This window comes from Rhinolophus sinicus, chromosome 2, assembly GCF_057876585.1.
Source record: "Rhinolophus sinicus isolate RSI-liver-muscle chromosome 2, RSI-T2T, whole genome shotgun sequence".
Lineage (NCBI taxonomy): Eukaryota > Metazoa > Chordata > Mammalia > Chiroptera > Rhinolophidae > Rhinolophus > Rhinolophus sinicus.
The window spans coordinates 159320009-159341744 of record NC_142502.1 but is presented as its reverse complement, the minus strand read 5'-3'; the positions used below and the strand labels follow the sequence as shown (position 1 = coordinate 159341744).

The 21736-nt window shown below is 40.7% G+C and overlaps 1 protein-coding gene, 1 long non-coding RNA gene and 1 pseudogene across 3 annotated transcripts in view; 2 read left to right on the top strand and 1 right to left on the bottom strand.

Annotated features, from left to right (window-relative positions):
* SRBD1 (S1 RNA binding domain 1) overlaps positions 1-128 on the bottom strand; it is a 177264-nt gene extending 177136 nt beyond the window's left edge. The window contains exon 1 of one of the 2 annotated variants that reach the window (XM_074331942.2): positions 6-128. The gene's annotated coding sequence lies outside the window, so the exon portion shown is untranslated. The remainder of the gene's footprint in view (positions 1-5) is intronic. The other variant, XM_019748647.3, reaches the window with a different exon arrangement.
* On the top strand, positions 91-21435 carry LOC109456395 (uncharacterized). Its single transcript, XR_016020460.1, has 4 exons — positions 91-207; positions 1536-1661; positions 2926-3038; positions 18792-21435. It is a non-coding gene; the product is annotated as an uncharacterized LOC109456395 (long non-coding RNA).
* Positions 7014-9506, top strand: LOC109456394 (F-box only protein 16 pseudogene; annotated as a pseudogene).
* Positions 21436-21736: the final 301 nt, after the last annotated feature.

The following is a 21736-nucleotide window of genomic DNA, read 5'->3' as shown; positions in this document are numbered from 1 at the left end:
CTCACCTTCCCGCCCGGCGAGTCCGAGGGCCGGAGAGCCGGAGATTCTGCGTGTGGGTCTTCCGGTTCCCGCCGGAAGTTTTTCAAACGCCGGAAGTCCCTCCTCTCTTCTTTGTGACTGGCAGCAAAACCGCTGAGTTCCCGGAGCCGGGTGGAGCCAAGCCAGACAGAGGCGAGGCTAGAGCGACGGTCCCGTGGGAACCCTGAGGTGGGGCCCGAACTCGATCTCAGCGGATCCGGGTGGAGGTGGGGCCAGAGGTGCTGCAAATGTGGGCCCGCCTCCCTGTTTTTCTTTCTCTTGTTTCTCAACCTTTTTTACTCTCTTCATCTAGTCTCTTTTAAATTCAAATAAGTATGTTTCTTTACATTGTTTGTAATTTGCGGTAGAAAAATGAAAAACGGTCAAGCATTATTCTTTCTAAAGTCAGTTTTTAAATGTCGTTATTGAACTTCACAAGGGTGTTTTTAGCATATTGCATTATTTCCTAAGCCTCGAGATGAGGGTGTTATTCAGCCTTATTAAAATATCCAAATTTTCTGAATAAGGACTTCTGGGAAGACCTCACACGCTCATCACTGTCTTACTCTCGTCTCTCAGGCAGCTTGTTGCGCTGCCAAGTACACCAATTTGGAAACCTGGTTCTTTCAGGAACTTCCTAGTACACTGGGGCAAATCCTGTTTGTCTTTGAACCTGTTTCCACTGCCTTCCACTCCATTTTATCCCTTACCTGCCAAGGTATCCCATACAAGTTAGGGGTAGATAGATACTGAATTGAGACAAACACAGGTCCCAGTTACTTAACCCTGGGCAAGCATGGAAGAAACCTGCCCCATTTCACTTTCAGATTCTGGGAAAATGCTAATAACCTACTATCCTAGGTGAGCCCTTCTCCAGTTGCAGCATTTCTGTTTCTCTTCCCACAAAACACAAAAGTAGCTCCTGCTTTTTATTTCAATGACTTTCAAGTATCTTAATCTCACTGCCATGTCAGAAGACCTGTTTTTTTCATTAATCCAATTTAAAAGCCAAAAAGGCCTCCCCAACAATTCTTTCCCTTTGCCTTAAATACATTTTCTCAAAATCAGTTCTCAGTAGAAATGAAAAATGACTTGGTTTTGGGTGATGTGGTTTTTTTTACCAAGCATACTAAACTCTAAATTCACGAAAACAGCCAAAAAAAATTAGATCGTAAGATTAGGGAAATAAGGCTGTTGTTAGTCTAGATTAGAATTCAGCAGATCAAAACCCCATGGATTTGTCTTAGAAGATTCTAAAAAGCAGCTTTCTGTGCTAATGACTCATGTCCAAAGACTGAGTACTGAATAACCGAGCAAGTTACTGAAATGACCCATAAGTGGGACGTGCTACATACAGATTCACCCAACATGAACATGAATTTCACTGGATCATTTTGTGATGTACAGGAAAATAAGGCTTTTTCAATTTAATAAGCCTGTTCTTCTATATCTAAGATCCTTGATAAGTAAGAATCGTTTTGTGACTTTTTTTTTTCCTTCTTCTTCTTAATTTGCAGTCTTATGTCGCTGTTTGCAGTGGTTTCAGAAGTTCTGGAAGTGTCTGCCACAATCACAGTCTCCTCCACAATTTCCAGTTTTGGAAGAATACTAGAGAACACATTACAGTCCGGGATGATGGAAAGGTAAACCAGGTCATAAAGAACAATAGTAATTTACTATTCATCTACTTTTGATGTCAAATTGTGCTATACAGGTTTAAGGTAGGGGGTAAAATGGGTCAAGGTGAACCAATATTCTACAAAATCTTTTGACATAATTCCTGCCCCCAGAGGAATTACAAACAAGACTGGGGACTAGATACAGTCACAGGAGACAGAGACACATACAAGACAGTCTAGATTCAAGAGTTAGGTTACCCAGGGTGGTAGCTACACTACACAGAGAGGATGAGAGTAGGGATTGACCAGCATAGTTTTGGATTCCCCTCTCTTCCACCAGGGATATTTGCCTTTCAACTGGAGAAGAAAAAACTTTACTAAACTAAATAACCTAGTAAGATTTTAACATCAGACATCTGGGGAAAACAAAAACTGGGGCAGAGTCCTCTAAAATTAATATAGGTGGCGACCTCCTTCAAAAGCAAGTAAGACTGTCCAGAAAACATTTCCCTTGGAATTTTGCAAGAGAGCCATTCCCACTAAAAGCTGTCAAAGGACATTTGTAAAAACTAAGTATAAAGCAAGCCGCACCACAAAAACTGCCTTTTCTCTCTAGGACCTTGCTCAATCTGTTGTTTACCTTTGGATTTTAAGTGCTGAATTCCAAGAAATTCATGAGGTTAGCCTGGAATAATCTGGACACACACCTTAGACTATATAATAGGGTTTGGGAGTAATGAAAACATATTTTGCACTTGCTTGGAGGTTATTTATTTTATTGCTTCAAAGCATACAACTCCTCATATGATATTCATTGGTATGTTACTATTTGTACGTTATTGTCTATGTTTTCAGGTCCTTTCCCTATGGGTTCTATCTCCCTAGGGAGACTAATAATAATAACTTACATTCATCAATCGCCTACCATGTGCCAGGCACTAAGTTAATGCTTTTACATGTATTTGTGTATTTAACTCACATATCAGCTCAATGAGATGTTGCTATTATCCTCTTTTTATAAAAGAGAAGACCAAGATATAGAAAAGTTAAATAACTCATCCAAAGTCACATCAGCTATTAAGCTTCAGATCCGGCATTGAACCCAGTACTCTTAAAGACATCCATATACCACTAAGTCAAAGCAAAGATCTTTCCTTTCTCCTCTTTGGTGGTTAGTGCAAAATTCTGAATCACTGAGACGCTAAGGAACTGTTAAGTCTCTAAATATACTACAGAAAATACTATCTACCCACTTGAAACATAATAAGGCTATTTTCTTTCCCTACAGGCTTCAAACTAATCGAACTTTCACAGGAACAAAAATTCTTAATATGGATGCAACTGTTTGCACTATATTTTGCACCCACTAAATTGTGAGATACTTGGATCTAAGTCTTGGAAGTAAGTATTAGTCATTTTGGTCTCCCCTTCTCCAAATTCTCCCTCTACCCACATACTGCCTAGCAACGCTTCACATATAATAAGTATTCGATAAAATAGTAGACTAACTCCTGGACTGAAGAATGTGCCTGGGGTAAAGAAAAATATTTCTTTGTACTAGGAAAGTAATCTAAAGCTCCTGCCACATAGAAGGTGGGTTATCATTTTAAAAATCAAGTGCACTTTTGGAAATTCAAACGAATTTTGTCTCTTAGAGCCAACCACATAGCAAAGGCAAAAGAGTCTGTTTCAGATTAGAAAATGCTTATTAGCCCTGCCCATCCACTTTCCCACTGTCAGAAATTCTCATTCCTAAACACTAAAACTCATTGGTTTCAATGAGCTTCTCTCAATAATTCAGCTAGGAACTTAGAGATTTCCTGCTAAATATAAGAGATTGATAAACGGAGAGGGAATTGCCTCTGTTTCTCAGATGAGAAAGGGGCTTCTTGTTAAGTGAGGTTGAAACAGTGGGTAGATGGGTGCCCATACTTGGCCTGTCCTGTTACTTTTTCAGTCTTGCTGGGAGCAGCAGCATAATTCCAAAGTGCTAGTCTCGTGCTGAGCACATTGTTGTGGCCCAGAAAGTCTTATGTGTGATAGAAAAAAGATTCAAGGAATTCAAATCTTGAGTTTTGAATCAATATTGAATGGTTCTTGAAGAGGCATCCGTTAAGCCTGAGGAAGTTAATTGTACAGACTTTCAAAGAAATGGATATTAAGGCATCATTGAAAGTGATTACATACATTTAAATTTATTTTACGTGAAGGAAAAGCATGGGACCTGCATATTAAACTAGAATATAATTTCAATCTTCACTTGAAAACTGAAACTTACAGTGTTTTTCCCAATTATGTTTTTCTTTTACAAATCCTCGAAGTACTTTGTAATGAATGCAATCAAAAGCAAGATTAAGAAAAAAATTCTAAACCATAGGTAAAATACTGTATCTATTACATGGCTCACTGTTGCACTCATCACCTGCTTGGCAAATTCACTGGTGAAAAGACACTCAGTTGCATTCATGTGTAGATATACTGCAAAATTTTCTCCTGGTGAGTTTTTCATCTTCCAGTAGTGTCCAGGGACCACTTCAAAGGTCTAAAATATTCATTTAAAAGCCTGAACTCCAAGCATAGAACCTCCAGAGGGCTCATTAGGACCCTAACAATGGCTTGGCTGCTTGGGTTGCAGCGTGGGGAGGGGGGGCAGATTTATTTTGTTCCCTGTGGTAACAGGGAGTGGTGTCTGAGATTGTACCTCAGAACTAGTACTTTCTAGTAACTTTGGTCCATCTTCCTGCTTAATGAGCTGGAACCATCCTGCGAATGGCTGGCTTGAAACAGTCATCCAGAATGCTTAGTCAGAATTGTAATACTAGAAGCTTCACACTAACTGGAATTCAAATTTGGACAAGTATTGTGTGTCAGATCAGTCTACGTCTGTGTGTGTGTATTAAGTCTGGTGTACAGAGTATGATTTACATAAGAGTAAAACTCAACTTTTTTATTGTGACAGACACATACAGTCATATAACCACCAGCACAATCAAGATATAAAACATTTCCATCACCTAGAAAAAATGCTCCTTTGTAGTCAATCTTCCCCCAACGCCCAGCCCCTGGCAACCACCCATTTTTTTCTGTCCCAATAATTATACCTTTTCCAGATTGTCATACAAACATAATCACACCGTATGTAGCCATTTAAGTCTGGTTTATTGTACTTAATAGAATGTATTTGAGATCAACCCATGTTGTTGCATGTACCATTAGTTTGTTTCTTTTTATAGACGGTTAGGATTCCATTGTGTGGATGTACCAGTTTATCTCTTCAGCCGTTGATGGACATTTAGGTTTTTCCCCCACTCTTTGGCTATCATTAATAATGCTGCTATAAACATGCATGTACAAATTTTGTGTGGACATATGTTTTCATTTCTCTTGGGTAAATAAGTACCTAGGAATAGGGTTGCTGAGTTACATGGTGAGTGTTTACTTTTATAAGAAACTACTAAATTGTTTTCTAAAGTGTCTGTACCATTTTGCTTTCCTACCAGCAATGCATGAGACTTCTGGTTGTTCCACATCCTTGCCAGAACTTGATATTGTTGTGTTTGTTTGTTTTTTCTTTTTACCATTTAATTGGTGTTTAGGAGTATCTCATTAGGGTTTTAATTTGCATTTCCTTAATGACTAATGTAATGTGTTTATTTGTCACCTATATGTCCTCTTAGGTGAAATGTCTGTTCAAATATTTTGACAATTTTTAAATAGATTTTTTGAAGGTTGAATTATGAGAGTTCTTCATATATTGTGGATACGGGTCCTTTATCAAATATGACACTTAGCTTTAAGAGTTGTAAGTTATCACAGGCAGCTGCCAGCATACTAGCACACAGAAAAATGATTCCTTCTCTGGAATCTTTATCACAGCCAAGTGTCCCTCAAGAGGCTAGCTAACAGATGGTAGCAAAGCTACCAACATTTTTACATACATGAATTTTCCTGAAACCAACATCACTGCAAACAGAAAACATGCTTTGAAAAAAAAAATGACCTGTTTCACAGGGAAAGATGATAAAAGTATAAGCTTAAAATACATGAATGTATCACCTTAAAGGAATGGTTTAAAATGGAAAAAGCTTTAGCAAATGTTGTGGACAGTTAACTAAGCCATAGTGGTCACACAGCATAAGTAGGTATTTTGTTTAGACTGGACCATGATCTCAATATAAGAAAATCCAAAACCAAGAAACTCCGGTTAGATACTGCAATTTAGGGAGTTTAGCAGAAGTAGGTATTGCATATATGACGGCCTCTCATAGCTTTCTGCCATGAGCTTTTGTCAGTTAGGATTCCCAGGTCTATAATTCCTATATATTTCAGGCCTCTTTCTAGATATCATTGCCTAGTTCTGAAATTTTAATGCACATAAGAATCACCATCAGAGCTGTTTTAAAGTTTTGTTTCCTAGCCCCTAGTCTCCAAGATCCCGATCCGGTGAGTTTAAGGTGGTGTCTACCTGTGTGTGAGGATTTCAGGTGATTCTGATGGGGTGTTCCTCACCTTGCAGAGAGACTGGCCTAATTCTTCCTGTGCATTGGATTTAGAAAACTTAGAGGGCTGAGCTGAGCTGGAGAACTGTGGTAGCTAAAGGTAGTGTTTTATGGTGCTTAACCTTAAACTTGCCCTTCTAAAAGGTAGACCAGATATTCATAGTTCCTGCTAGCCACACCAACTATTATGGTATACTTTATTAATTGAAAATAGCTTATACTTACAAATCGCTTACCATTTTTAAGATACTGTGCTAAGCGCTCTCTCTCTCTCTCTCTCTCTCTCTCTCTCTCTCTCTCTCTCTGTCTGTATCTATCTATCTATCTATCTATCTATCTATCTATCTATCTATCTATCTATCTATCTAGCTACACACATATATATAAAATAACCCTTTGAGACAGATAGGTGATACATTTATCCCCATTTTAAGATGATGAAATGAAAGCTTAGAGTTTAAGTAACTGACCCAAAAGTACAGAACACAATTAAATAAACGTATTACAAACATCAAGAAGAAAACAAGTTCTATGCAAAATAGTTATATCCCTACTTCAACTAAACCTTTATGTATTAGTTATCTATTGCTGCATAACAAATTACCCAAAAAAATATTATTTAATGTTGTAAATATTTTACATAATCTCCTGGTAAATAAGCTGGATGAACTGGAGTCAGAGAGACAGAGTCTGGATAAGTAACAGTGCATATTCAAAGATATATTAAAAATAATGTCTTCAAACATTATTTCATAGTAATCTTCCAATTATAAGATAAATAAGTTCTAGGGATGTAATATAGAACATAATGAGCATAGTTAACAATATTGTATTGTATATTTGAAAGTTACTAAGAGAGTAGATCTGAAAAGTTCTCATCACAAGGAAATATTTTGTTAGTTGCACGTCAAATAATAAATCTTATTAAAAAGTAAACATATAAAATTAGGTCTTTCCTTATTCTGGGAAGTATTGTATTTTGTACCCCAACACACAAACCACCAAATATTGTTCATTTTATTGCTGGGTCCTGAAGCTTGCTTCACCTTGCACCAGCCTGCCGATAAGAGGTAACCATATAAGAGATGCCAACAGGAACTAATGGTAATCACCTTGGAACCTGCTCTTATTCACACCCAACCAGCACTGGCTTGAATCCCATTTCTGTCAACTTGAACAGCTTTGGTCCTGAAAATTCTACCTCTGTTCTGTATTAAACTTTATGAGTTCTTTTTGGAATAGGCCCAATAGCTCAGACTGGTTATCAATTATTTTTTGCCACCCAGGATTGTTAGGATTGATTTTGCTTACTTGAGATTTAATATTTTTTTGTGTATAAAACATTCAGAGTTTGACTACTGGAAACTAGGAGGGGTAAGGGCTGGGTAGAATCAAAGAAAAAGCAACTATGACACCAGCGCTTGAAGCTTAAAAAGGGAGACAAGCTGAAAGAGGTATAGTTTTCTTATGGAAGAATATCCAGTTATTTCATGATGGCATTTGTACCTTCAAAGAGCATAGATGGCCCCAAAATGCAGACAACAATGAGTACCAGCGCACCCCTAAACCATAAGCTTTTGAATGAAGAGCCCTGCTTGGAAAATAGTTTGACAAATGGGCTGACTCTCGAAGGAGAAGAATCCTGACAGACCTGTTCGAACGCAGCTCCCTGTCACAGCAAAAGTTCTGCTATTGAAAGCATCAAGAAAAAATTCTAGCAGAAACTCTGGATTTTACTACCATGCTTCTAGGGGTGTTATCCTTATACATCTTTTCTTTCCTGGACCCCTGAAGAGTTGGTCTTTGTACACCGGTGAGCTGGCATTGGAAAACTTAACTGAGCTGGATCAGCTCCGGATGCTCAGATCTTTACAGTTTAATTGGTACCTTATTTTTCTCCAACTCCCTTTGAGCAGAGAATATGGAAGAAGCACTACGTTCAGATGGTGAGAGAATATCGTGCCTAAGCCACGTCCACAAAGATAGGTTTGTGATCGCTGATGTTCAACCAGTCACAGGCAATTCTCCAGAGGGAAAGCAGTCTCCTTCACCAGTTTTCCTATCCCCTTCCTCTCTAAGAAAGAAGAATCAGCCAAGGGAGGAAGAACTCCCACCCTGGCAATCCTCTGACAAGCATCCCACTGATACCATCCGCTTCAATTACCTGGACAGCTGTGACCCCATCGAGGCCATGTGGCACGGAAGAAGGAGAAGACATGAAATGACCCCAAATTCCAGCCGACAGTTACATGATAAAAAAAATAAATTGCAGGACAGATGTAAGCTAAGAAAAGCACAGGCACTGATATCCCTAAGAGCAGAACTCAGCTTTGCTCTGCAGTTTCCAGCTCATCTCAGCTGGCCTCCTTGGTTTTTGGGGCTCCCCACCACCAAGGCAACAACGCAAGTTCTCCTGCAGCACCTTCAGAGATACTCTTGGCCTCGGTCGTTCCCCATCCAGGCTCCAGAACTGAAGCTGATTTAAAAATGTGAAAAGATTTTCTAGAAATTACAAGATGCTCTGCACGTTGGAGAACTGGATGTTACTTGGCTCCTGTATTAGAAACTGTCAGTTTAGGTACCTTATTGTGAAGGTGAATTCTACAGTATTTCAGCAAAAGGTATTCATGGCATAAATGTTGATTTATTTACAAACTTAGATAAAAATGTGGCGATAGATAGCATGGAGTTGATAAAGGGACATGTGATAGCACCACTGGTAATATTGGGCATGTGGGCTAGGGTCCCAGAAGGGTGTAGGCAGAGCACTCCCAAGGCTGCTTGACCAGTTTAATGATGGGCTGTTTACCATGGTGTCTTAATTTGTTAGGCCTTCCATAACAAAGTACTACTGTCTTAGTCCATTTGAGCTGCTATAACAAAAATACCATAGATGGGTGGCTTATAAACAACAGCGTTTTCCTCACAGTTCTGGAGATTATACATTTGAAATGAGGAATTGTGCCTGATGTTCAAGCAATGGATGGGCTTTAAAGAGTTATTCAAAAACAGAAAATTTACTTAGCTGCAAAAATGTTAGTCATACATTCTAAACTAAACCACCTACTCATGTAACTATTTCAAGGTCCCAGAAGTTACCATTCTAGGATACTTATATACCTAAGTAAAGCAGAATGATAGAGGAAAAAAAATACTCAGAGTGGTCTGGGAAGTGTCTATTTTCATTTTTAAATATCATCATCAACAGGAATGCATTAGCAACACTGTTTTAACGACATGTGTAACTTGCCAGCAATTTACAGTCACTCATTGCAGTTGCCGCCTGGTTCATTTAGCAAACACCATGTATGAACTATCATAGTAACATACAAAAATCAGTTGCATTTCTATATGCTAACGATGAAATATTTAAAACAGAAATAAATAAAGGAAGGCTCTTACAACCTATGAAGTAATGGACAGACCTTTATGTGAGTCCAGCAGGCAAAAAAAAAAGGTAGAGTTAGGTTTAAATTCTCATTTATGAAGCATTTTCGAACAGTAATAAGTGTCCTATATGAGGAGGGGACCCTTAAGAAGAGTAACAGAAGGATCCCAGCTGACATGTGATGGCACTGTCAGAAATTTTGTTGCATAGGTTCCTACATAGGAACAAAGGATGTCTCCTTAGGGACATCCAAAGGCATTCTCTCCCCATCCCGGTCCTCACTCTGTTACATAGAGTCCTGTTTTAGGATACGCGATTGCAACTCAGTGGACCACAGCTGAGCTAATAGTGTTTGAGAGTTGTTCTCGCTACATCAAACTACAAGCTATTGGAGTTCGGGATCTCTGACCGTGCTGAAGCTGAGCAATGAGATGACAGCTAACATCCTGGCGGGACAAGGATTTTCGCCATGATATCACTTACCTCTGCACTAGCTTCTAGAGTTTTCAGTGTACTTTCATATACCTTCATTTGTTTTAAGATCAACTGAGTAGGTGGCAGGAATGACTTCTCTTTTCTGTACATATGAGGACACTCAAGCTTGTTGTCATTAAGGGATTCACTCCAGGTCACACAGCTGGTAACTGGTCAAGCAGGGACTTAGAACGGGATTCGGTCCATGTTGTAAGAGAAATGTCACAAGGACAGTTGAACTGCTGGTATATAGATCCTGCTGGGAAGTGACCAGAGGAGGTTTTGGTAAATTCCAAAGCTAACTAGAGCAAACAAACCAGTGAGGGAGAGACTAGTCTTAATGCGTATTCCCAGAACAGCGTTCCGGAGATAGCTTTCCAACTGCGCCTTCTGAACCAAGCTTACTAGCTGAAGAAACAAGTGTGTGATTGCTCGATCTCCTAAGAGAGATAGGAGGCAGTGAGGAGGAAGCAAGATTTTCCCAAAATATGGGTGCAAGAGAGAAATTGGTGATAATAACCAAGAAATTAGGGGCTTAAAAATGTATACTCCTTATGGCAAGCTTAATTCTTTTCTCTTAAAAGTTTAGCTGGTGCTCCTGGGAAAATTCTTACAAGGATTGGGGGGAAAAGGAGACTGGCTCTGTTCCTAGTTATGTGACCCCAAAAGCTACTGGCCCGGTTCAAACAGGGTGAGCATATCTTTTCCAGGGTAGTGTGTCCTGCAGGCTGAGGGCCAGTGGACCGGAAGCACGGGGAAGTGGAATAGAAAAAGTCCACAGCATGGCCGCCTTTTTCAAATAGACTTTTGGCTCCCACCTGTACTGGTTCCCAGACCTGGGTTGAAACAGGCCCCCAAGCCCAAGGTAGACAACTACTCTTTTCATTTCCAAGTGACCTGTGGTCCCAGAGTAACTGAACAGCTCAGGTGTCCAGTGAGCCATGTTAAAGCTCTATGTCATTTCATATTCACACTGGCATTTCTCCTTAACAATTAGCCCAGACCCATTTCATCAGCGGGTTGATTGCTCCTTTCCAGGAACTCTAGAGACATTCTGCTGCCTGTGGGGAAAGAGCAACAGAAAAGCATGAATCCAGTGCTTCCTTCATTCATCCTTCGCCTTCAAGCTTGAGCCTTTTCTAACTTCCACAGGGAGGGAGTGATTTCTTGTGTAGAAAACATGGGCTTTGGAGCTAAATAGACCACCTTGAATCCTGTTTCTATCACTTATAAACTGTGTGATCATGGGCACATGACACCCCCTCTGAACCTCAGTTTCCCCATATCTAAAATGGGAACAATACTACTCTTATCTCTTGCAATTTCTGTGAGAATTGAATGAGATTGTGTATGTAAATACCTAACACAAGGCCAGCTAACAGTACTTGCACAACACACATTAGTTCCTTTGCCCCAAACTTGTATTCCTAGCTCTTTGCTAGTCTCCAGCTGTATCAGTTCCTTGGGCAGAGTCATAGTCACTGGGGGAGAGAATCTATCAAGTGTGTCCTTCCTCTTATGGAAACTTGTAGGCTCATAGAGAGACAGGGCCCTCTGAGTGGTACCCCCCAGGAATGAGAAAATGTGGACTGAACAATCCATCATACTGTTTCCTCTGACTTCATTGTGTCCCAGGGTAGACATCAAAGACAAATGGCCAAGGTGAGGAGCAACATCTGTAGCCAGCGTTGGCATGCAGTATGTGGCTAGGAGGAGTTACAAGTTCGTCTCTGAATATAGAGCAAGGCACAAGCTAACTGGCCCCCGCAGGGTCAAGGCTGGGGCTCTGAAGAAAGGTGAACCCTTGCAGAGTTAGGGAACTCCTTGTCATGACGCAAAGACTTCCTTTTCTGGGTCTTAGTTTCATTTAAACACTCAGGAAGCCCATGCCATGTGTCTTAGTTTCCTGTGGCTGCTACGACAAATTACCATAAGCTGAGGGTTTTAAAGCACCAGAAACTTTATTGTCCTAGTTCTGGAGGCCAGCAGTCTGAACTCAAGGTGTCACTAGGGCCTTAACTCCCTCTAGAGTCCATTGGGGAGAATCCTTCCTGCCTCTTTCAGCTTCTAAGTGTTGCCAGCATTCTTTGTCCTCCTTGGCTTGAAGCCTCATCACTCCAATCTCTGCCTCTGTCTTCACATCACCTTCTCCTCTGTGCCTGTTTCAGTCTCCCTCTGCTTCACTTATAAAATACTTGTCATTGAATTGAGGACTCACCTAGATAATCCACGATGATCTCTTATCTCAGATCTTTAACCTAATTATATCTGCAAAGACCCTTTTTCCAAATAAGGTAACAGTCGTAAATTCCAAGGATTAGGTCCCAGAGATTAGGACAGGACATATCCTTGGTGGTGGGGGTGGGGGCTCCCTGCATCCCCCTCCACCACTTCAGCCCTTTTCCAGAGCTGATCAACTGACTCATGACAGTGGGAGTCCAGGTATTACTCCTTCCAGGGGCATCTACATTATAAATGTCACACAGACCAAAAAGAAGAGGGCAGTGATTAATTCAAAAGGAAAAATAATCCTAAGAGTAGCACTTCAGGCATTACCAAAGAACTGTTTCACATTTTCTTCCCGGAAAGGTCTCCCACTCCCCGACTCCCACCTCTTACTGTATAGTTTCATGTCATATACTCATTCCTCAACTAATCACAGACAAAGGGAATGCATGATACATCCCATAATTGGCTTAGAGCCTCAATCTGATCAGAAATTTACTCTTGGGGCTGGGGAAGCAGGGAGGACCCAGCCACTGAGAAACAGATAACGTCCCATCAATAGCAGAACAATACAATCCTAACCATGCATACTCCTCTGCCACATGTAACCTAACTAGTTGGGGGCATTTGGCTTCGAAGATGCAAAAAACCGTTTGTCACTTCTGCATGTGCTGTCCTGACACTTCTGAAACGCGAGAGGATATGGGAGAAGGCATTTGAATGAAGTGCAACTGGATCACTTTTTTTCGACATTCTTTCAAAAGACACCTACCTTGTCATAAGGCAAATACCTGAATAGCTAAATATATCCACTCACTATTTCAAAAATACGAAGGATTCACAGCACCAGGAAAAACGTTCTTTTCTGTTCAGAACTCAGAATGTCTCCTTAAAAGAATGATTGGCTATTCAGATATGGCTGAAAATGGGTTGGCAAGAAGTTAGAGGAAGAAAGACCAAGACCTCTGCATTTAAATCAGCCTGGAGATTTCAGGGAAATTAGCCATTTTTGACTCAGCCTGACTTTGAATCTACGACCTGCAGGTAAAGAGTAATCTTTTTCCCTCCAGAGGAAATGTCAAAATGCACTTTTCACAGAGCAGTCCTTGCCAGATTTAGAAAAAGACATTACAGATGCCAAGCTATATTTGAATTTCAGAGCGACAATGAATATTTTTTAATAAATTATATCCCATGTAATATTTGGGGTGTTATTGTGCTAAATATTAATTCATTTTTTTACCTTAAATTCCAATTTAACTGGATATCTTATATGTTATCTGGCAAGCCTAGTGGGCCCAACTAGATTTTATGTATTTAGTACAATAACAATCACAGTCCCAGCAGGATTTTTTTGTATATACAGGCAAGCTGCTGAGTCTAAACTATAACGGAAAGGCAAAGGACCTAGAATAGCCAAAATAATTTTGAAAAAGAAAAGGAGAGTTAGAGGACTAACATTTCTCGATTTTAAAACTTAATTTAACGCTAAGTAACCAAGACAATGTGACATTGTGAAAATTTAGACACAAAGATTAATGTAACAAAATAAGAGAGTCCAGAAATAGGTCCTCACAAATATGATCAATTGATTTTTTTTTAAAAGATTTTATTGGGGAAGGGGAACAGGACTTTATTGGGGAACAGTGTGTACTTCCGGGACTTTTTTCCAAGTCAAGTTGTTGTCCTTTCAGTCTTAGTTGTGGAGGGTGCTGTTCAGCTTCAAGTTGTCTTTTCAATCTTAGTTGTGGAGGGCGCAGCTCAGCTCCAGGTCCCGTTGCCATTGCTAGTTGCAGGGGGTGCAGCCCACCATCCCTTGCAAGAGTTGAACCGACAACCTTGTGGTTGAGAGCCCACTGGCCCATGTGGGAATCAAACCGGCAGCCTTCGGAGTTAGGAGCACAGAGCTCTAACTGCCTGAGCCACCGGGCCGGCCTCCGGTCAATTGATATTTTAAGATAGATTGTTTTATTAATATAAAGTTCACATAACATAAAATTCACCATTGTAATAATTTTAAAGTGTATAATTCATGATCAACTGATTATTGACAAAGGTATGAAGGCAGTTCAGTAGATGAAAGGTAGTCCTTTTAACAAATGAAACAGCTACACATCCATATGCAAAAAATGAACCTGCACATAAAGGTATAATTTATAGGAAAAATTACCTAAAATGGATCATAGATCTAAATATAAAACCAAAAAGTATTAATATAACATTTTTATTTAAAAAATCATAGGAGAAAAAGATTGTAACCTTGAGTTAGACAAAAAGTTCTTAGATGTGACAAAAAAGATACATAAGAGGAAAGAAAAATGACAAATTGGACTTCATCAAAACTAAAACTTTCTGCAAAAGGCATTGTTAAGAGAATTAAAAGACAAGCTAAAAACTGGGAGCAAATATTAATAAATCACATATCTAACAAAGGACTTGTATCCAGAATATGTAATAAACTTTAAAATTTAACAATAGGAGAACAACCACCTCATTTTTTAAAAAATAGGCAAAATATTTGAATAAACATGTCACCAAAGAAGATATAGGGATGGCTGCTAAGTACATGAAAAGATGCTCAACATCATTAGTCTTTATGAAAATGTAAATTAAAATCACAATGAAATACCACTATACACCGATTAGAATGACTAAAGTTAAAACAACAGCAAATCTAACTAAAAACACCAAGAGCTGGTGCGGATGTAGAACAACCAGAACTCCCATACATTGACGGGAATTCAAAATGGTACAGATACTCTGAAAACAACTTGGAAGTTTCTTATAAAGTTAAGTATATATTTACTGTTTAATACAGCAGTCCCACTCTTAGATATTTACCCTTAACAAATGAAAATTCATGCTCACGCCACCAACTGAATGGGAGAAGATTTTTGCAAACAGTGCCTCTGATAAGGGGCTAATATCCAGAATATACAAGGAACTCATGCAACTCAACAACAAAAAAACAAACAACCCAATTGAAAAATGGGCAGAGGACCTGAAGAGACATTTCTCCAAAGAGGACATACAAATGGCAAATAGACATATGAAAAAATGCTCAACGTCACTAATCATCAGAGAAATGTAAATAAAAACCACAATGAGATATCACCTCACCCCAGTCAGAATGGCTATCATCAACAAGACAAATAGTAACAAGTGTTGGAGAGGCTGTGGAGAAAAAGGAACCCTCATACACTGTTGGTGGGAATGCAGACTGGTGCAGCCATTATGGAAGGCAGTGTGGAGGTTCCTCAAAAAATTACGAATAGAATTACCATATGACCCAGCAATCCCTCTCCTGGGTATCTACCCAAAGAATCTGAAAACATTTATACATAAAAACACGTGTGCTCCGGTGTTCACTGCAGCTTTGTTTACGGTGACCAAGACATGGAAACAAACAAAATGTCTCCTTCGATAGATAAATGGATAAAGAAGTTGTGGTATATATACACAATGGAATACTATTCGGCGGTAAGAAAAGATGATATAGGAACATTTGTGACAACATGGATGGATCTTGAGAGTGTAATGCTGAGCGAAATAAGTCAGACAGAAAAAGCAGAGAACCATGTGATTTCACTGATATGTGGTATATAAACCAAAAACAACAAAAGAACAACACAAACAAATGAGAAACAGAAACTCATAGACATAGACAATAGTTTAGTGGTTACCAGAGGGTAAGGGGGTTGGGGGGTGGGAGATGAGGGTAAGGGGGATCAAATATACGGTGATGGAAGGAGAACTGACTCTGGGTGGTGAACACACAATGGGATTTATAGATGACGTAATACAGAATTGTACACCTGAAATCTATGTAATTTTACTAACAATTGTCACCCCAATAAATTTAAAAAAATAAATTAAAAAGAAAAAAGAAAATTCATGCTCACACAAAAACCCAGACATGAATGTTTACAGTAGCTTTATTCCTAATCACCACAAACCAGAAACACCCCAAATACCCTTCGAGAGTGAATGGCTAAGTAAAACAGTATGTTTATTCAATGATTCACTACTCAGCAACAAACTATTGATAACTATTGAAGGAACAAACTATTGAAGGAACAAACTATTGATAACACTCAACATGATGAAGCTCAAAAACATTTTGCTGAGGGAAAGTGACAACAGATGACATACAGCATGCTTCCGTGTAGACGACATTCTGGAAAAGGCATCACCATGGGGATGAAGAACTGCTCAGTGGTTGCCAAAGGTCAGGCGCTGTCAGATTTTCACTGTCAACGGTAAAACAAGGGGATTTGGGGGGTAATGGGACCGCTCTGTATTCTGATTGGGCTAGTGGTTGCAGAAATCTATACAAGTGTTAAATCTCATAGAAATGTACACATACACGTACATTTCACTCTTTGTAAATGAAATTAAAAGAGGATACATATGTCAAATATGAGTGCTCAGAGCTTCAAAATGTTAAGGATGCACCATCGAAAAAGTTTGGAACTGGCACACAGGCCCCTCATTTTACAGTTGCAGAAACTGAGGCCAGAAAGTACAAATATCTTAATCAAGGCCAAAAGAAGTATGAAGCAACCACACCAGTGGATTTTCTCTTGGGAAATATCTCTGATGCCAGTCTCACCCCAGGCCCACGCAGCCAGGTTTAATTTGGCCTGTTTTTCTTTAGACAGTTTCTAAGTTCAGAGTTTTCTGTGAGAGACAGAATAGAAACATTGTTACATAAGCAAGTTAAAACAAAATCAGTATGAATGAAAAGATATGTATCCTATTGCATAGTGTGTGCGCTCAGCATGAGCCCAGCTTCTGATGGATGGACCTATGGCTATTAGGAGATCTCTCCTAATTATTGCCGGATGCCTGAGATTGCAAAACAAACAAATGGTGGGCTCTGGACCTAGAAAGACCACTTGTGTCTGAGTCCAGGCTCTGCCTAACCTACAAGCAGTGAGACCCTGGTTATATTGCTTAGCTTTTCTTTATCTCAGTTGCTTCATCTATAGACAGCACCCTAATTGTTCGTGCTACCAAGAGATTAAAAAAAAAAATCTCACCTGCAATTGTTGTAGGACATAGTACTTTTTTTTTCATCATGCATTATAAAATGTTGAAATGTGACTGTAAAAATGTGTCTTAGAACTGGGGAAATATGGTCATGCCTACTTCATTGGGTTGTTTTGGTGATTAAAAGAATTGTGAAATATTACTGCCTGGCACATAGTTCTCAACCAATAGTTGTTAGCTTTCATTATTGTTATTGTTACTACTACTACTATTACTATTTTTAAGAAATGAATATTGGAACTTGCATTGCAGTACATTGTAAAACGCCCCTCTCGCTGCACCCTGCCTTCTGCATACCTTACCCACTTCACTGTTGAATTTTCGTGCTCCGGTGCCCGTGAACGCAGAATGTGTGGATGTCACCAGGGGAAAATGTGGGAAACATTTACCACTTCTCTGTTTCTCTTGCTAGAGAAAAACCACAATGACGCGCTACATGTTGTGTTGGCTAGGTCAATTCTCGCACTGGCACTGTTCTTGCAAGGTCAGTTCTTGAACTGTTCACAACTCGTAGGAACACTGGTTCCCATGAGATGAGGGAGTCAGGGTGGGATCTTGAACTAATAGAGCAGTGTGTGTGTATGTCAAGCCTGTGCTGAAGGACAGGGGACAGGAGGCCTTGTCTGGGGTGGCAAGAACATACACCTGACCTACAGTTACGGGTATGTCACTTGCCAACCATGGAATGCTAGGCAAGTGGTTCAATGGCATTTCTGTCTCAGTTTCTTCTGAGACAGAGATAGTTATTACTCTACAGTCATTGAGTGGGTACACATAAATTAGGGCTCCAGTTGGGTTAACTGGCTGGAAAACTCAACCATGGTTTCAAGAGGAAGCTGGTTAACCACATGATTTGTTTCCTTATTATTTCTATTTTATTCATGTTCCTTGAATTTTTTTCCTGCAGTCCTCTATCTTATTGTAGGAAGGAGTAGTGTATAGGGGGACACCCCAGACCTGGTCTCAGGGCCATTCTTAGTAGGGTGCTGGTCCCAGAGCAAATCTCTTTGTGCGCCCGCACCCTTCACACCAAAATCCCATTATCCAGGAGCCACCTGGTTAAAAGGCTACTTTGGGGGAGCTATCTCTGCTAGAGATAGAAAGGAGCAAAAAATGAAATGTTCCTTAGGGATTGAGTACAGTATAGAAAGGAATTTCCTGAGAACTACTCAGTGACAGGTACTATACCTCTCCCGTAATACAAAATGCATTGTTATTCTACAAGGTAGTTGTTACAAACTGCTCTCGTTGTTACATTTGAATACACCAGGGTCCATTGAGAGGCAGATAATTTGCCCAAGATCCTAGAACTAAGTCCCTGAGTTTCCAAGCTGCATTCCACGCCACTGTGCTGTGCTCAAGTGACAGGCACTGCACCCCAGCCCGATGGGATTGCACAGGCGATGGAGGAATGATGCTCGTCCTGTCTTCCTTCCTCAGTGGTTGTGGGTTTGGTGGCAAAAAAGTTGAGTGAACCCTTGGCTGATGGCCTCTGTGTTTTGTTTTGTTTTTCAGAAAAGGAAGCCCATTTATCTGCTGGAATGAGAGGAGCAACCTCTGAGGGGGCCCCTATCCCCTCCCACTCCCAATACTTCCCATTCTGGGGTGAAGTCTCCGGTGGGGTTCCTAGGCCATTTCTCACAACCCTCATCTCAGCTTCAGGAACTGACGCACAGTCTAAATGAAGTCTTCCTCGAGGCCTCCAATATTCCTTTACCTTCAACTTCTAGCTTCTCTAACACCTGGACTGCGTCTCCTTCATCTCTTTTTTTTTCTGATCCCAGCATGGATCTAACTGATAAATGGATGGCCTGTTGCTCTACTGCAGTGATAGGAACAGAATTCTTTCTTCACTTTGAGAAACCTAGTTGTTTTTTTTTAAAAAAAGGACAGCACAGTTTTTTCATGCAGCAGGTATGCATTTGTCTGACTGCATTTGCCCCCTGCTCATGGTGGGCATGTAGGTAAAGCCAATGGTCGCCTGCCATGCAGTCTGCTCCTTGACCTAAGTAATCCTACCGTTTCCAGCCAGAGCCCAGGAAGTCCAGGCGGTTTAGAACCGCGGTAGGAACCGGGCTGGGCGGGTCAGGCCCGCCAGAGGGCGCTGTCGGCTCGCGGAGCCAGGCGTGGTGGCCATGGGCCGCGAGGTGCCGTCTCGACGCCACTCAGCTGCCTGGTGACTGCCGAACTACAGTACTCGGTTGCGGTGGAGTGCGGCGAGCCAACCATCGCTAAGGCGCTCATCTGAGCAAGGAAGGAACTACCAAGATTTGTGACGTTTCAACGTGCCATCCTTGTGACAAATATTTATAGAGCACAAAGTTGTACCTTTTATGTCCAAGATACTGGAGCGTAAAGTATCGAGATGAGTCATACTACATCTCCAAACTTAAAGACTTTTCAGAGAAGTGGCAGAATTAAGACGGGTACCAAATAAGTCCATTGCAGTGCAGGCAGAGGTCAGGGCTGTAAGCAGAAGGGAGGAGGTCGGGCCAGCACAGTTCAGGGAGGAGGCCCCATAGCTTCAGCTACGGGAATAAGGAACGGGCCCACGGAGGATTAGCGTCTTCAAGGAGAGAAGGGTGTGCCACCCTGCATCACATATTGGTTGCAACAGATGTTCTGGTTTTGCAGTTATTATACCTACATGACAGTTATCTGTGACAAAAGGCACCATTCCCTGCCCTGGAGCGTCATCTCCTGGATCCAGAAAGGTAAATTAGAAGTAGAAATGGATTAATCCACTGTCCAGAATGTCTTAGAGATATATAACCTAATCTGAACAGTCAGATCAGTCATTTTGCTAATTGATAAGGTCCACAGGGAGCCTGCAGAAACAGCTGTTAAACACTTGGTGCAGGTATTATAAAACCATATGCCGAAAATATATCTAATTGGTGTTAGCAGAGAAGATGCAAAAAAAAAAAAAAAGAGAAATTGAGAAAAACATCCTTTGGTTTTAAAGACATATACCACCAAAACTCTTGTCAATGACATAGTCCCCTGAGAATTATTATACGTCTATAATATTGTACTGCACTGAGGCTGGAACCAACAAATTAAAACAAACCTGGACCTTGGACTTACAAGGAATTAAAATGTAATTGGAGTTATTACTGTTAGATTGCATTGCATTGGTTTCAGCATGGCAATGTATAAAAATTAGTAAAATTAGGAAGTGAGAGAGTTAGTTTTAGACCTGTAATTAGTGTTTTGGTTATTTAAAAAATTTTTTTTTCTTGTGTAGCAAATCAGTTAACTTCTCTAGGGTTCAGTTTCTTCATTTAATGGAGGAATTTAACAATAATAAAGAATATAGACCAGGTGATTGCTCAAATCCTGCAGAGTGTAACAAATAGGTCTTACTTAGTTCAGTTGTGTCTGCATGGCTCCTTAATGCTAACTTGGTTCTGAAGTTGCTTGAAGGACCTGTGTATCCTGTGAGGTTGGACAAATTGAGGGAAGGGGAGAAGGAGCTAGTTCTGATAGCAGGCTGGATTCTCCATGTCATCTGAAGTCTTCTGCATGCAGTGGCCCAAACCACTGATTGTGACCTCTGCAACCTGTCACTTACTACAGCACTTTCTGACAGTGACATTTATCTGTCATTTACTCAGTGCTACCTTGAGTTATTTTTCTGCACCACATATTTGAGGATAGGGTTTACTGCAGTCTGGAGTGCTACTCACCAAATAGTCCAGGCTCCTTGCCCCGGTGGATGGGAGAATTTCCCAGCCCCCTTGTGGCTGGGGGAGGGGGGGCCACATGACTGGTTCTAGCCAACAACTAGTAAGCAGAAGTGATGGTTAGCACTTCCTGTGGACTATTTAATTACCTGAGTAAGACCCTTCAGAGGTTCCTTTGTTCTCTGCCTGTGACCAGCTGTGTTCCAGAGAGTGACTTTTCTGTTGGCCTGGATGCAGGAGTGGGAATGCTGCCCATGTGGAGCAGAGCTGCCAGCCGACCCACCATGGACTTACAGCACACTTGAGAATAGTCTGTTATTTTAAGACCTTGGGATTTGGGCACTGTTACTACAGAAGCACGTTCTGGCCCATCCCGACTAATAAAGGGTCAGTGTGTGTCATCATCTTTGTTTCCCCAGTGCTCCAAATGACATGACACTTAATATCAACAGCTAAATAAATGACTGACTGAATTGCTCTACTTGTCTCCCTCACTGGAGTAGGAATCATCCCTAGATCTACCTGTCCTCACCAGTGTCCTGGACATAGCAGGTGTTAGTAAAGACCCATGGATTGATTTATGTACTTAAATGTCCCAAGACGAAGCCCAACATCCAACATCAGAACCAGAGATAATGTGTTATGTGATGTTGTTTTCGATATGGTGCCTGAGAGAGTGGGGCTCAGGGTCGAGGGAGCTGAGGAAGGAGGGGTCTTAGGCCATCTCCTGCCTGCATGCCTCTTGGAGCTCTATGGTGTTGCATCTGATCTCTC